The sequence below is a fragment of the Schistocerca americana genome, chromosome 4 (genome assembly GCF_021461395.2).
Source record: "Schistocerca americana isolate TAMUIC-IGC-003095 chromosome 4, iqSchAmer2.1, whole genome shotgun sequence".
NCBI lineage: Eukaryota > Metazoa > Arthropoda > Insecta > Orthoptera > Acrididae > Schistocerca > Schistocerca americana.
In genome coordinates this window covers 422475637-422492470 of record NC_060122.1, presented here as the reverse complement: position 1 = coordinate 422492470, position 16834 = coordinate 422475637, and the positions used below count along the sequence as shown (strand labels likewise).

Below are 16834 nucleotides of genomic sequence, written 5' to 3'. Positions count from 1 at the left end.
TTTATCGAAACAACAGTGATAGTGATGCTGCTCTTCGCGAATATCGACACATTAAAGGGATACGGAGAGATCCTTTTTCCGCACCGTGGTTGAAGAACATGATTCGGAAGTTCGAATTAACTGGGGATTTGGGAACTGGTCCTGGTAGAATCCGACGGCCAATTGCGCCACAAATTGTTGAGGAAGTTACTATGGCCACGGCTAAGAATGTTGGACGCAATCTGCGTTCTTCAAGCAGTGAACGAGCCGTGTCACGAGAGCTGAATCTCCATGGTCCACCGTTGGACAATTGCTGCAGACAATAGTCCTGCAGCGTCTAGTCTGGTTCCGAACTGTTGTAGATGCAGATGCTAATCACACTGAGCAACGTTTGTGACCGGGAACGAGAAACGTGGTACGCAGTTAACAAATGTCACCCTCTCACGTGAAAATTAAATTCTGCTTCTTTCAATCATTTATTCGTTGTTTGTTTCCGCATGTCTTTACAAATGCTTCCGCAAAGTTTCATTGTCCTATGAACACGCGTTTTACGTGGGGGTCCCTCTCAAGTAGCGAAAGTTTAGTTATAACCACCCTGTAAATAAAAGAGTACATGCGCACGTTAGTAATGTAAGGCAAAAGTACGCAGACACTGGGTGCTACTTTGCTGGGACAACTTGCGTTTCCAATTTCGGTATAAAATAAAAAACAACCGGCAGAATGCTAAAACTGTACACGACTTATTACCAAAAAAAAAACTAATTTAAATGTGTGGGCGAGTCTTGAATCATGTCAAACATAACCAAAAACAGAAAACTCCTTTTTTGTGTAATGGAAAAAGAGAATTTCACAAAAGATTACAGTGTTATTAATTTTAGGCAGAAATTTTAAATACGAAAACCTTTGTGAAATTGTTTCTATATAATAAAAACCAATTGTAATCTATTTTATTACGAAGAGATGAGAAATATTAACAGTCGAAAATGAATAAAACTCTTTGCGGTAGTGGCAGCAGAGTCTTTGTAGTTTTGATTTTGTATGAAGCTCTTTGTCAGAAATATGCCTGGTTTGGTGCCGTCAAAAAAATCACGTGTGTAAAAAGAAAAAATCTGATTTATCAGCTGAAAAATATGAGAACTTGCTACAATATTTCAGACAAGTAAATCGCAGTTTTGTTCCTTATATAATGATATAATGAGATGCGCCCTCCCCCTTGGTGTGTAACACACCACTGGAGATGTAATCATAGTAATTAACTAATGCATAACCTATAAATTAGAACCTCCTTTGGATAAAATGTGGAGTAGTAAACTTAGTATTCTTGAGTTAATGGAGAAACAGTGGTCCGATTTCTACAACATACATGTGTTTTTATTCAATCAGTCTGGCCTAAGGTGTGTCAGTACTCTATCAGTTGTTGCAGTGTGTTTCGGATATAAGAACAGACTGGAAATGATGAAGACTGGCGTACCAGAAAAATGTTCTTCCCCTTGGAGAACGTTTCATCTCAGAGATCAATAGTCGCAATGGCGAACTGCTACTTTTTGAGCTCTGTTTTTTGGATCACCTGATTTATCCCCAAGCGATCTGTTGCTCAAAATCCGATTTACAGCGAAGCAGTCTTCATCAAACGACGAAGTGGTCGCTCTCCTAACTCAGTAATTCATTTAGTTTGATAAAATCCGATTTTTCCAAACAAAATTATAATTCGATTAATTAACAACGTTCGAAGAGCATCATGTTAATTGATCCTTTCGTCGCTGCTTGGTAGAAGTACTTCATAAGTAAAGGAAAATCACAAAACTGGATATTCTACAGTAGTAGCGTAATTTTGCGTTACATATGCTGTTTGTCAAGCCGAGTGTGTTGTATTCATATTTACTATACACAATGTTTTGACTATGGAAATTTCACACCAGGTATAACGCTAATTATTAGGTGATTTTCCACAATGTGTTGTTTTGGAATTCCGTGGCGGCCATGCACAAGAATCGATGAAAATGTGAAATAATCATCGAAAGAATATAGATCTGATATAACATGTAAATATTAATGACAGAAGTAACGGATTAACGGGCCTGGTGTTTAGAACCAAATCACTACGATGACGTAGATTATGAGGATATCATGGGTTGAAATAAGAGCTTCCATACATGGCAACGTTGTGGTTTGATGAGTTCTCGAGGTGATGATGTCAGGTTGCCTGAAAACAGTTGAGGACGTCAAACGGAGGAAAACTTTCTGCGTAATCATAGGTCAGAAAAGCAACAGGAAAGTAATGGAGCTACAGGCATGGTGGCTAATCAGCACCAAGCGTATTAAAGTCAGAACTCATATACAGATATTTGTATGAATTTCTTAGGATGTGACAATCGTAATTTTAGTATCCCCGCTAAGCTCATTTATTTGCGGTGGAGAGTCAGAGTGATGCACAACTCCGCTGAAAGTGGCGTGATAGTCGGATACATGAGTCTGGAGTCGCGGCTTTGCCGGCTCGACAGCTCAAAATGGTTCAAATTGCTCTGAGCACTACGGGGCTTAACATCTGAGGTCACCAGTCCCCTAGACTTAGAACTACGTAAACCTAACTAACCTATGGACATCACATACATCCATGCCCGTGGCAGGATTCGAACCTGCGACCATAGCGGTCGCGCGGTTCCAGCCTGAAGCGCATAGAAGCGCTCGGCCACAGCGGCCGGCTCGACAGCTCAAGTCCGGATCTCGTTTACTTTGTTTACGCTCACCTGTGTGTTAAATTCTGACGCATTCTTACAGTTTCTGTGTTTATCTCTGTCTGCGCCTTGTGCCTTACCTCTCGACATTTGGGTTGACATCCGGTATTTTTCGCGAGTGCCACGTGTCGTCGTACTCTGTGCTACGTTTTTCGTAGATGCCGTCATCACGATACGCGACATATATCAAATTGGTGGTGAGAACTTGCTCTCACATCTAAGTCCGTTTTCGTGTTGTATACTCTTGCCATTACAGATCCAACGTTTTTGAAGTGTTGCAAATACACTACTGGCCATTAAAATTGCTACACCACGAAGATGAAGTGATACAGACGCGAAATTTAACCGACAGGAAGAAGATGCTGTGATATGCAAATGATTAGCTTTTCAGAGCATTCACACAAGGTTGGTGCCGGTGGCGACACCTACAAGGTGCTGACATGAGGAAAGATTCCAACCAATTTCTCATACACAAACAGCAGTTGACCGGCGTTGCCTGGCGAAACGTTGTTGTGATACCTCGTGTAAGGAGGAGAAATGCGTACCATCACGTTTCCGACTTTGATAAAGGTCGGATTGTAGCCTATCGCGATTGCGGTTTATCGTATCGCGACATTGCTGCTCGCGTTGGTCGAGATCCAATTACCGTTAGCAGAATATGGAATCGGTAGGTTCAGGAGGGTAATACGGAACGCCGTGCTGGATCCCAATGGCCTCGTATCACTAGCAGTCGAGATGACAGGCATCTTATCCGTATGGCTGTAACGGATCGTACAGCCACTTGTCGATCCGTGAGTCAAGAGATGGGGACGTTTGCAAGACACCAACCATCTGCACGAACAGTTAGATGACGTTTGCAGCAGCAGGGATTATCAGCTCGGAGACCATGGCTGCGGTTACCCTTGACGCTGCACACAGACAGGAGCGCCTGCGATGGTGTACTCAACGACGAGACGAACCTGGGTCCACAAATGGCAAAACGTTATTTTTTGGGATGAATCCAGGTACTGTTTACAGCATCATGATGGTCGCATCCGTGTTTGGCGACATCGCGGTGAACGCACATTGGAAGCGTGTATTCGTCATCGCCATACTAGCGTATCACCCGGCGTGATGGTATGGGGTGGCATTGGTTACACGTCTCTGTCACCTCGTGTTCGCAATGAGGTCACTTTGAACAGTGGACGTTACATTTCAGATGTGTTACGACCCGTGGCTCTACCCTTCATTCGATCCCTGTGAAACCCTACATTTCAGCAGGATAATGCACGACCGCACGTCGCAGGTCCTGTACGGGCCTTTCTGCATACAGAAAATGTTCGACTGCTGCCCTGGCCAGCACATTCTTCAGATCTCTCACGAATTGAAAACGTCTGGTCAGTGGTGACCGAGCAACTGGCTCGTCACAATACGCCAGTCACTACTCTTGATGAACTGTGGTATCGTGTTGAAGCTGCATGGGCAGCTGTACCTGTACACGCCATCCAAGCTCTGTTTGACTCAATGCTCAGGCGTATCAAGGCAGTTATTACGGCCAGAGGTGGTTGTTCTAGGTACTGATTTCTCAGGATCTATGCACGCAAATTGCGTGAAAATGTAATCACATGTCAGTTCTAGTATAATATATTTGGCCAATGAATACCCGTTTATCATCCGCATTTCTTCTTGGTGTAGCAATTTTAATGGCCAGTAGTGTAACTTTATATAGTTGCAGTAGGTCAGTAGCATATGGCATGCCATTCTATTCAGCTACGCCCACATCAAACTCAGCAAAGGGATCTACAGATCAGACATACCGGAGACCTTCGCACAGGCGGGAGGGGCCAATGGCTCGAAGCACCGAGCGGCACCCGCAGACATTCACACCGCCTGTGTCCAACTCGCCATATAACTTATGCCCTCAACCAGAGAAACCCACTACTCAGGAGAACTGATGGAGGTGGAGTGCCTCTCTCCATGGTTGCCACAGCCAGGAGGAGTTGCCTCCAGTTCTCATCAGATCTCGACCACCAGTCTCTGGTGGACCATCAGCCCGTCACCATCCAAATCGACGCTCATGATGTGTAGGCGGAGAGTGCTTAGGCGAAACCTCTGGCAGAAATCCCACGCGCCCCAACATCCCTTGACTCAGTTACTCTAGCAAACGATTGGGCGTCTTCTGATGTATGTGCCTCTTAAAGGGGGAATGGATTTGGTATCCCCACTAGACTCATGCACAGGTATCTCAGACAAGGAACTATTCATGGTCGAAAGTCGGAATGATCCGCAACTCCACCGTAAGCGGCAAGAGTGTCCACATTGGACAACGGCTGTGGAGCCGTAGCCTTTCTGGTTCTACCATGCGGACTCCACAGTCAGCTGTAAGCTAACACAAGTCTTGCTTACTCATATTTATGCTCGCTTTGCCTAAGTGTTAAATTCTTTACGCTGTCCCGCTGTTTCTGTTTGCGTGTTTGTCCCTGACCCCGCCTTCGGACACACTGCTCATCTGTTTGGTTCACATCCATTGTTTTTTTATAGGCACCATTCATTGTGGTATTCTTATATCAAACTCGGTACTTGTTGTATTCTGTAGGAACTGAGCCACGGGACCATTGCTTTTCACTATATATATATATATATATATATATATATATATATATATATATATATGACCTAGTAGATAGTGTCGGAAGTTCCATGCGGCTTTTCGCGGATGATGCTGTAGTATACAGAGAAGTTGCAGCATTAGAAAATTGCAGCAAAATGCAGGAAGATTTTCAGCGGATAGGCACTTGGTGCAGGGAGTGGCAACTGACCCTTAACATAGACAAATGCAATGTACTGCGAATACATAGGAAGAAGGATCCGTTATTGTATGATTATATTATATCAGAAAAAAATACTAGTAGCAGTTAATTCTGTAAAATATCTGGGAGTATGAGTACGGAACGATTTGAAATGGAATGATCATATAAAATTAATTGATGGTAAGGCGGATGCCAGGTTGAAATTTACTGGGAGAGTCCTTAGAAAATGTAGTCCATCAACAAAGGACGTGGCTTACAAAACACTCGTTCGACCTATACTTGAGTATTACTCATCAGTGTGGGATCCGTACCAGGTCGGATTGACAGAGGAGATAGAGAAGGTCCAAAGAAGAGCGGCTCGTTTCGTCACAGGGTTATTTGGTAAGCGTGATAGCGTTACGGAGATGCTGAGGAATCTCAAGTGGCAGACTCTGCAAGACAGGCGCTCTGCATCGCGGTGTAGCTTTTTGTCCAGGTTTCGAGAGAGCGCGTTTCTGAATGAGGTACCGAATATATTGCTTCCCCCTACTTATACCTCCCGAGGAGATCACGAATGTAAAATTAGAGAGATTCGAGCGCGCATGGAGGCTTTCCGGCAGTCGTTCTTCCCTCGAACCATACGCGACTGGAACAGGAAAGGGAGGTAATGGCAGTGGCACGTAAAGTGCCCTCCACCACGCACCGTTGGGTGGCTTGCGGAGCATAAATGCAGATATAGACGATGCTACAGTGATTAAACCGTTAGAAGATGAGATAGAATTCTGGTACTGTCAGAAGTATTCAGCGTGAAATATCATTTTTTCACAGAAGAAGACATACAGAATAGCGTCAACGACACAGCAAGAGAGTGGAGATAAACAGAGGAGAGCAAAAGTAACTGCGTGGTGTCAGAGGCAACCAGCCATTGATAACGTCAAAATGGTCGATTGTAATCTCACCATCTCAGTAGCATGAAGAAGCTGTACCACTAAAATGTTCAGACTAGCCCTGACTAGCTCTAGGAACGGGCTAGTCCACCCATACTGCTTAACCAGTAAGGGAATAACTCTGAACATTACCTTGAACGATTCTTGAAGCGAATACACAATTAAAACTTACATCTGAATCAAGGTGAATTAATGCTGGAGTTTCATCTGGAGAAAAGGCAACATAAACTAGTCAGATCATCTGATAATTGTCACTGTCTCAACTCGGATACATTCACACGAGAGAGAAAATAATCTTACGAGAAAAACAGAAGGTTAATATTTCTTAAAACCACAAGCATTTTCTTAAAACGACCAGATTCATATAAAAATAATGAATCATACACTGTATCGTTGTCATACAAAAACACATCACTCACAAAACTTAACCTAAATAAGACTCTCACAGACTCTACAACAATGTGTAGTGGCCCTTTTACCATAACCAAGTGTCTAGGCTTCGAGGAGAACGAGTGTGCCAGGCTGTATTCGTCATCTTCATACGGGCCAGCAGGCGGCATGTTTGTATGGAGAGCAATTGAGTGTGTCACATGACCATCTCTGCTTCGCACAAATGGTAATTTAGAGAGCAGCCGTCACAACTCTGGCCTTAAGACCTGTTCCCGTGTCCTATCTTTGAGGTATTTGGAACGTTATCTGTCAAGAAGATAATGTAAGACTGCATCATCGATACAGAAGGTGTCTGACTGTTACCTTTGACGGTATGTTCTCCACATCTGCAGCCCATTCAAAACATCTGGTCGTTGCTAGCTAAGAGACTGGCACGCCACCAAACTCTTGCAACTATGACTGATGAATTCCAGTATATAGTTAAAGCAGTACATGTGCCTGTTATCCAAGCTCAGTCCGACATAATACACAGAAGAGCTAGGGCCTTGTTGCTGCCAGAGGTGACACCACTGTGCACTAAATTTCGGACCTTGTATATCACCAAATCTACATATTTAATCATCTATTCTAACTGCTGTACTGTGTACGCACAATAAATAAAATTTCGTTCTTGCGATTCCGTACCTCAGTTGGTAAAAATGGAATAGCCACAAGATCACTTCGTTGTACGTCTTTCTGACTGTCCGACTGTTAGAAACCCCTTTTCCTCAGGAGTTTGTTCGATTTCTGTCACACACTAAGGCCTACTGTCCCTTGGCACTGCAAAAAATTGAAGCTTCTAAGTCAATGCAATCAATAGATACGGCCATTTGTGTCGCGTATTTTGATACTTGAAAATTCACGGATCAAAATCTATACGTCCTGTTTGACCGAGAATCAAGAAATTTGGCAACAAGCAAGGTCTCAGAGAACAAATAAAGGGAAAAAAATCCGAAAATTGTTAATTGGTAATTACATTTGTCCCTACCCCAGTATATTCAAAAATGGTTCAAATGGCTCTGAGCACTACTGGACTTAATATCTGAGGTCATCAGTCCCCTAGACTTAAAACTACTTAAACCTAACTAACCTAAGGACATCACACACATCCATGCCCGAGGCAGGATTCGAACCTGCGACCGTAGCAGCAGCGCGGGTCCGGACTGAAGCGCCGTGAACCACTCGGCCACAACGGCCGGCCCCGCCTATTAAGACACCTTTTTCTCAAGAACGGGTAGACGTACCAAGTTGAAATCTGTGTCACATACTAAGGTCTACGGTGCCTTATGGTGTAATAAATTGAAGCTTCTACGACAGTCCAATCAAAAGATACTGCCTTTTTTTTGTGTCACATATATTGATACTCGAAAACTCACTCATAAAAACCTACAGTGTACTTACCGTTGGCCTAGAAACATGAAATTTGCTAAGAAGCAAGGTTTACGGTACAGTTAAAGGAAAAAAATTCGAAAATTGTGAACTTCTAATTATACCACACAAAAAAAATCATTTGTTATCCAACTGTCTGTCCGTCAGTCTGTCTGTTAAGACCCATTTTTTTTCTGAGGAGCGGGTAGACGTCCCAAGGTAAAATTTATTCCCTTGCTACGGTCTATATTCCCTTGGCGGTAGTCCCCCTTAAACACCCCAACAACCACCCACCACTCCCTTGGCGGTGTAATTAATGTAACCTTCTAAGTAAATAAAATGAAAAGGTACGGCCACTTGTCACATATTTTGTTACTCGCAAACTCATTCATCACAAACCGTAGGATACTTCCGTTGACCTACAATCACGAAATTTGGCATAAAGCCAGGCAGTACAAGTAGTGGGAAGTGTTAATTTATAATTATATAACACGATATAAATATTTTTTGTCATTTGCTATCCGATTTCGAACTTAAAACATTCTCGAAAGTCTTGGAATTCCTAGGAGCGATAACTTGCCAGTATCACTATAGATAACAGGCAAAAATCGTCGTGATTCTAGATTTCCTGGAGGGATGAACTGTCTACATTAACTGTGCGGAACCACCAGTGCGTAAACCCTAGTCGCACCTGACCAGTTATTTTTATCCGTCTCAGTGTGGGGATTTTAATGTCCTGCAGTTACATTAATGGAAAGCGAAGAACGCTTAATTTCATTTCGGTAAACATTCTTTTTAATGTCCAGCAGCAAATATTAGATGTAAGTCACTGATAAAACTGGAGCCTTAAAACAGTGCGGCGGACGCGAGACAACTTGTTTGGGGCCCTGGAAACTGCTGTCCCTGCAGCCGCCCACGCTATCGCGGCGGGGGACGTGCAGTCAGCGGCCAGAGCCGCCCCCACTGTGCTGCTGCCGTGCTCTGCGCTCCGGCAAACAAGTCGTAAATCTCAGCCAGCGTCCAGTCCAGTCTCCCTCTGTCGCCGGCTGCCGCCCCCGTGATTTTGTTGCCGACAAAAGCCGGACTCATTGTCCGCACAGCCTGCCTGCTGTAACCACAGAGAACCTGTTTCCTCAAGTCTTAACCGATCGGTTTTGATCTTCAAAACAATTTCCAGTCTCTGCCAGTTCACCGAGTCTGCTGGAGACGAAAGAAGATGTCTGTACCGAGGTTACATATTTTCTTTGTAAGTACGCTGAACAAGAAGTTTCTTTCTAAGTTATTAGCTTTCGAAACGTGCCCATACAGCTATCTGGGCACTGGAAATTTTGTACAACAGTTCGTTTTGACAATTCATTGTACACATAATTTTAAGACGTACCCTGGTATGAAGTTAAGTAGGCTTAACAAAAGACAGGTTCCGTACCGTGGTATGAAGTTATATAGGGTTAACAAAGGACAGATTCCGACAGGTAACAAAATTCACATTCATAGTATTGTATGGAACTGAGGATCTAGAAACGACAGAGAGGCTTCGTCCCCGCCGTAGCACTTAGCGGTTTACAATCCCACAACAGACTACAGCAGTCCACTCACCCCACCGCCGCCCCACACCGAACACAAAGCTACTGTGCGGTTCGGACCCCAGTGGACTCCCTCCCCGGGAACGTCTCACATCAGACGAGTGTAGCCCCAATGTTTGCGTGGTAGAGTAATTATGGTGAATGCGTACGTGGAAAGTGTTCGCGCAGCAATCGCCGACATAGTGTAACTGAGGCGGAATAAGGGGAACCAGCCCGCGTTCGCCGAGGCAGATGGAAAACCGCCTAAAGACCATCCACAGACTGGCCGGCACACCGGACCTCGACACTCATCCGCCGGGCGGATTCGTGCCGGGAACGGGCACTCCTTCCCGCCTAGAAGCAGTGCGTTAGACCGCACGGCTAACCGGGAGGGCCGTTCATAGCATACTGAAACGAACAAAAGAAAAAAGACAGTCACTGTGAGTTGAGGTGCTTGCGGTTGCTGTACCCTGAGGTGCAAAAGTAACGCCCCCATGATCGCAAAACGGAATGACGCTTCCTATGCTATCATGCGAATTTACTTTTAAAAGGTAATGAAACAAGTCGCATAACAGATAGCGTCTTATCAAATCTGAAGTTAACAGGGATAGGCCTACGTTTAAAAATTAATTGTCACGCATGAAATACGCAGGTCAACCACCACACGAAACCACATATTAGTCAAGGCAAACGGCTAACTACTTAATGAAAATGCGAGCTTATAAAAGATGCTGTTTATTTCTCTTAATGTGCATTCAAGTGCGAAACCTTCAACCAGATGACAATAAGTGCAAAGTTCAAGAAACAGTTATGTTTAACTCCGACCTTGGTACCAGTGTTTGGTTCGCAAAGTGAATATTGCCAACGGTCAAGCGAAAAGGATATCAGAAAATGCTAATACATAAAACGTGAACTTCGAAGAGCAACACTGTCCACACTGGTAAAGTCTATCCTGCAAAATGAGATTTTCACTCTTGTGCACTGATATGAAACTTCCTGACAGATTAAAACTGTGCGCCGGGCCGAGATTCGAACTCGGGACTTGCCCGTGAAAAGCAACTGGTCCCGAGTTAGAATCTCGGTACGGCACACAGTTTTAATCTGCCAAGAAGTTTCCACCCTGCAAATCAAACAACTAACTGTGGTCATCAATAAATGAAACTACTGACTCCGCAATGTAAACAAAGACTGTGCCCCTAAATGCTGCCTGAATCTCAACAAATGATTTCCAATACGCCGGCCGGGGTGACGAAGCGGTTCTAGGCGCTACAGTCTGGAACCGCGAGACCGCTACGGTCGCAGGTTCGAATCCTGCCTCGGGCATGGATGTGTGTGATGTCCTTAGGTTAGTTAGGTTTAAGTAGTTCTAAGTTCTAGGGGACTCATGACCTTAGAAGTTAACTCCCATAGTGCTCAGAGCCATTTCCAATACTCGTGCGTGTGTGCATGCCGGCCAAGTGCAGCAGTCGACAGTGTACAGGTCCCATCTTCGCGCGCGCTGCCCACGAAGCTTCAGCGAGACGGTCGTTCTTCTAGGCAGAGGGCAGAGTTGTCTGTGACTTTACTAAAATTCTATCGTCTCTCTAATTTTGGAAAAGCTTCCACTCATCCACCAGTGGCAGCAATGAATCCGAGCGCCGTCAAAAGAGCCAAGTTTTGCCGAGATTGCGACCACTGCTCCAATAAAATTCCAAGATTTCGGCACAGTGTCTGCAAGAGGGAGAAGCCATCGGTATTTCCAACCACGTTCCAAAGCAGATGTTGAGATGCTATGTCTTTCAGTTCCCACGGAAGATTCCAAGCGCCTCCTTTTTCGTTTAAGTAAAGGAGACATTCCTTCACGTCGCCATCGTGTCTTTCCACGAGGGCTTGCTAGCTGCCTGACGCGTTACCACCCTTTGCGTTAACATGACCCGCGCTGAGCCGGGAGAAAAAAACGAGGGTGGAGGCAGCTTCGGCCCTGAAGCCCACTTTACATTTATGGCCGCGCCGAAGGATGGTCGCTAGCTCCCCTTCACCGCCTCTCTATTAGGCTGACATGCCGAATAAATAAAATACAGCTTCTCACAAACTAGCCTTGCGGTCTAAGGCGCTGCAGTCATGGACTGTGCGGCTGGTTCCGGTGGAGGTTCGAGTCCTCCCTCCGGCATGGGTGAGTGTGTTTGTCCTTAGGATAATTTAAGTTAAGTAGTGTGTACGATTAGGGACTGATGACCTTAGCAGTTCAGTCCTATAAGATTTCACACACATTTTTCTCACAAACGGAACTGAACAGCTAATTCAGTTCCTATCTTAACTGTAGGCAATGTGTGGAGTTACACATGCATCTCGCAAGCATAATACGAACTACGAAAAGAACGTTTCAGTTACCCACTCATTATGTAAATAGACCTGAGAAGTGCCATGAGACCATAAAAATATAAGTAAAGATATGTAGGGTACTCTAAATGACAATTCAGCCACATTACTACACCCAGGAGTTAGTGTGTTGCTAATACGGTTCAAGTTTTGAGCGTTAGTAATGGCCTCAATTTGGAGAAGCAGCAAAGCAAAGCTCTGACGCTCTGACCACAAATGGGCCAATCGAAACCGACCGGCCACCGTGTCATCCTCCCGCAATGGCGTCATGTGGATGTCAGCACACTGCTCTCTCGGATATTATCCGCTTTGCAGATTTTGGAGCGGCCACTTCTCATTCAAGTAGGTACTGCACTGCCATCGCGAGGCTGAGGGGAGCCCATCCCAATCCTTCCACTAAAGAGTAATCCCAGGTTTTCTGCGTAGCAAGGGTCTACGGTGTCCACACAGCCACTGAGGTGGACGGAGAAGAGGAGAGTCCCCAGGTTTGTTCAGGTACACCGTATCCAGTTGAAGCCACTCATTGATGATTATATCCCGTAGAGCCGAGATGTTGATTGCTGCATTTCAGCCTCTATTCTAAAACATACCAGACATTTTCTATAGGATTAAGATTGGTTGATTTAGTGGGGCACTGGAGGTGCGATTGGGCACCAGGAACGTGTGTTTGATGCCCCGTGCACATGGCTGAAGTTATCTTGTAAAACGGGAGTGCCAACAGTTCTTTTTTTTTCTGCGTCATCAGCCTTCTGACTGGTTTGATGTGGCCTGCCATGAATTCCTCTCCTGTGCCAAAATTTTCATCTTAGGGTAGTACTTGTAACCTATATCCTCAATTATTTGCTGGACGTATCCAATCTCTGTCTTCCTTTACAGTTTTTACCCTCTACAACTTCCTCCAGTACATGGGAGGTTATTCCCTGATGTCTTAACAGATGTCCTATAATCCTGTTCCCTCTTGTCAGTGTTTTCCATATATTCCTTCCCTCTCCGATTCAACGCAGAACCTCCTCATTGCTTACCTTATCAGTTCAGCGAATTTTCAACATTCTTCTGTAGCATCACATATGAAATTCTTTTCTATTTCAGTTTTCCCACAGTCCATGTTTCACTATAATACAATGCTGTGCACCAAATGTGCATTCTCCGAAATTTCTTCGTCAAATTAAGACCTTTGTTTGATACTAGTAGACATCCCTTGGCCAGGAATGCCTGTTTTTCCAGTGCTAGTCTCTTCTTTATGCCCTCCTCGCTCGCCCATCATAGGTTATTTTGCTGCCTAGGTAGCATAATTTCTTAATTTCGTCTACTTCGTGATCACAAATCCTGATGTTAAGTTTCTCCGTATTTCATTTCTACTACTTCTCATTACTTTCCTCTTTCTTCGATTTACTCCCAATCCACATTTTGTACATATTAGGCTGTTCATTTCATTCAACATATTCTGTAGTTCTTCACTTTCACTGAGGATAGCAGTGTCATCACCGAATCTTCCCACTGATAACCTTTCACCGCCGGCAGCTGTGGTCGAGTGGTTCTAGGCGCTTCAGTCCGGAACCGCGCCGCTGCTGCGTTCGCAGATTCGAATCCTGCCTCGGGCATGGATGTGTGTGATGTCCTTAGGTTAGTTAGGTTTACGTACTTCTAAGTCTAGGGGACTGATGACCTCAGATGTTAAGTCCCATAGTGCTTAGAGCCATTTGCACCATATCCTTTCACCTTGATTTTAATCCCACTCTTGGACATTTCTTTTATTTCTGTCACTGCTTCTTCGATGAAGAGATTGAACAGTAGAAGTGAAAGACTACATCCCCGCCTTAGACCATTTTTAATCTGAGAACTTCGTTCTTGATCTTCCAGTTCCCTTTTGCTTCTTGTACATATTGTATATTACCCGTATTTCCCTACAGTTTACCCCAATTTTCTCAGAATTTCGAACATCTTGCACTATTTTAAACAGTACACTCATCACAAAGATGTGGAAGAAAGGGAAACAGTACACTGATAATGAAGATGTAGAAGAATGATAAAGTAAACATCTTGATTTACGTTCGTGGTAACCGAATCAGTGTGCGCTACTCATGGTATGATAAACGCCCCCAGAATATCATATAAGCACCCCAGGTAGAATTACACCTTCCACACATTGCGAGTTAAACGTTTCATTGATAAGTCGGAACACTCGTCGACTAGGGTCATTTGAAAAAGGGTCAAATCACAATTCATCGGACCACACTAAACGCCCCCAGCTCTACAGCTACTGCTTAGTTTCTGTGTTGTTTGGCCCACTGGAGACTTAACTTTATTTGGCGCTGTGGGCAAGAGCATTTTGCGAGGTACTTGGCTCCAAGCAACGACTGCGTGCTCTTCTCGCCGCTATGTTCGCTTGGAGACTGATTGCATGTGTCTGCATTTGCTGTCGGCAGCAATTCCTGTAGGCTTTGGGACTCACTAGCAGTGACAAGATGATACACTCGTCTCCGATTGCAGTCGATTAGGATCTTTTTACGACTATTTTTCCTGACACATGCATGACACTTCACTGCCCTGATTTATTTCTGCTTTATTATTTCCTTATTCAATCAAAACTTTCGTTTATTTTGTGAAATGCGAGATCAAGGTGAAACGTTCTCGCCCTTCAGAGAGATAATAATATCAATTAATAACCGGGTTTTTGTAAATACGTAGGAAATTCTAAGTCATCATGTTTAATGTTGGGAATTACTTAGTTCTTATGGCATCTTTTGGCTGCAGAAATGTGAATGTTTCAGAAATAATGGGATAAATTCAAATATCATGGGGTCATAAAATACTATTTTTGGTTGCTTTACGCCGGCTAACGGCTACTCATTAAACGCTGGTAAAGGTTCATATGTGGGCAGTTTGATAAGTCTGGTAACAAAACAAGAAAATTTTTTTTGTTTTTAAACAACGCATCTTACTTTTCAACATAGTCTCCTTTGGTCCAGCGTACCGCAGGATTTTCATCCTCTCAGAAAAATAGGTTCCGTCAGGTTCTGCAAAAATACTCGTTGGCTATAATTATCACTTATTTGATGAAAATTTCTTGCCAGCAAACCAAAGTTTCAAGTTTGGGAAGAGGAAGAAGTCACTTGGGGCTAAGTCTGGTGACTAGGTTGTATGAGGAACCAATTCAAAGCCCAATTCATGCACTTTGGCCATTTTTATCTCTGTTGTATGAGATGGTGCGTTATCCTGGTGAAAGAGCACTATTTCCACGCCAAACTTTGTCTTCTTTTCAGCCATTGCAAGTTTCAAACGATCCAGTGATGACGCATAACACGGCACAGTTATCGTCTGCTTTTTCCGAAGAAATCTATGTGGATTATTCCTTGGAATTCCCTAAAAACAGTGGTCGTCACCTTACCAGCTGACAGAATCGTTTGTGCCTTCTTTGGTGCACTTTCACCAAACTTTATTGTTTTGACTGCCGTTTTGACTTTGATGTAATGGTCGATCCAGGTTCCATCAACAGTCACAAATATGCGCTAAAAGTTTTGCGAACTCCGATTAAACATCGCCAGACATTGTGTTGAAATGTTGTACCAGACGCGTTTTTTGTCGACTATGAGCAATCGCGGCACCTACCGCGCACATAGCTTCTTCATAGCGAATTCTCCGTACAGTATATTGTGTACTCGCACAGTTGAGATGACTACGGTCTCAACAATGTCGCAAATTTTTATTCGGCGGTCTCGCATTACCATGTCATGGATTTTGTCAATGGTTTCCTTTGTGACGACTTCAACTGGACGGGCTGAGCGCGCATCGTCTTCGGTGCTTGTTCGAACATGTTTACATACATTAATCCAAAAGTAATTGGTCTTCAATGGTGGTGTAGTGACCGCGTGAACTTCATCCAGTTCCGTTTTGATTTGTGCCGGAGACCAACCCCTGAAATGAAAATGTTTAGTAACAGCACGAAATTCGGTTTACTCCATTTACAATCGTAGTGGACACACTGACAAGTTCAGACTGTCAACAATGAATCATTCGCTGTACATTGGTAATATTATTTGGAATAATGGAGATTACCAACCGCGAAGGTGCAACAAAAATTTTCCATTCTTTCATGGACATTTATCAGACATATCAAACAACCCTCAATATTCAGGGAACGATCAAATTCTATTACTTCAGCTAATGATGCTCTGAGAGGCACTTTTCTTGTTATACGCCGTGGTTCCAAAAACCAGCACTACACACGATGCTGAGCTTAGAGGTCAGCATGGCAACTCTGCTCTGCAAATTTGGCGAAGTCCAAGGAAACGTACATGGCTGCTGTCATCTTGTGAAATGTGTATCTTGGATCATATAGGTGACTGTCGTGTGGTACACATTGGTCGTATGTGACAAAATGAAAGGAAGGGAGAAAGTAAAAACACGTGACAGTGTTTAGCCCTCTCCACTCGGAAAGCACATGTGAATCTGCCGCACTTAAATATTCCTTCCGACGGACGGATAGAGTTAATTACTGTCACATAGCCTCATCTCTCGATACACTGATTTTTAACCCGAGACACTGCTGCCCGGGCTAGTGATCAGGAGAGTAGCCTACGACCATTCTTCGCCTTCCCTGTCTTTTTTTGCGATTATATTTTCTCCTATTACCAGAATTTGAATTACTTTTCTTCGGGTTGATGGCCCTCACATTAGCCTACGTTAAC

The 16834-nt window shown here is 44.0% G+C and overlaps 1 long non-coding RNA gene across 1 annotated transcript in view; it reads left to right on the top strand.

Moving 5' to 3' along the window:
- Window positions 1-16834, top strand: part of LOC124614004 — a 701124-nt gene that overhangs the window by 550106 nt on the left and 134184 nt on the right. The window lies entirely within an intron of this gene.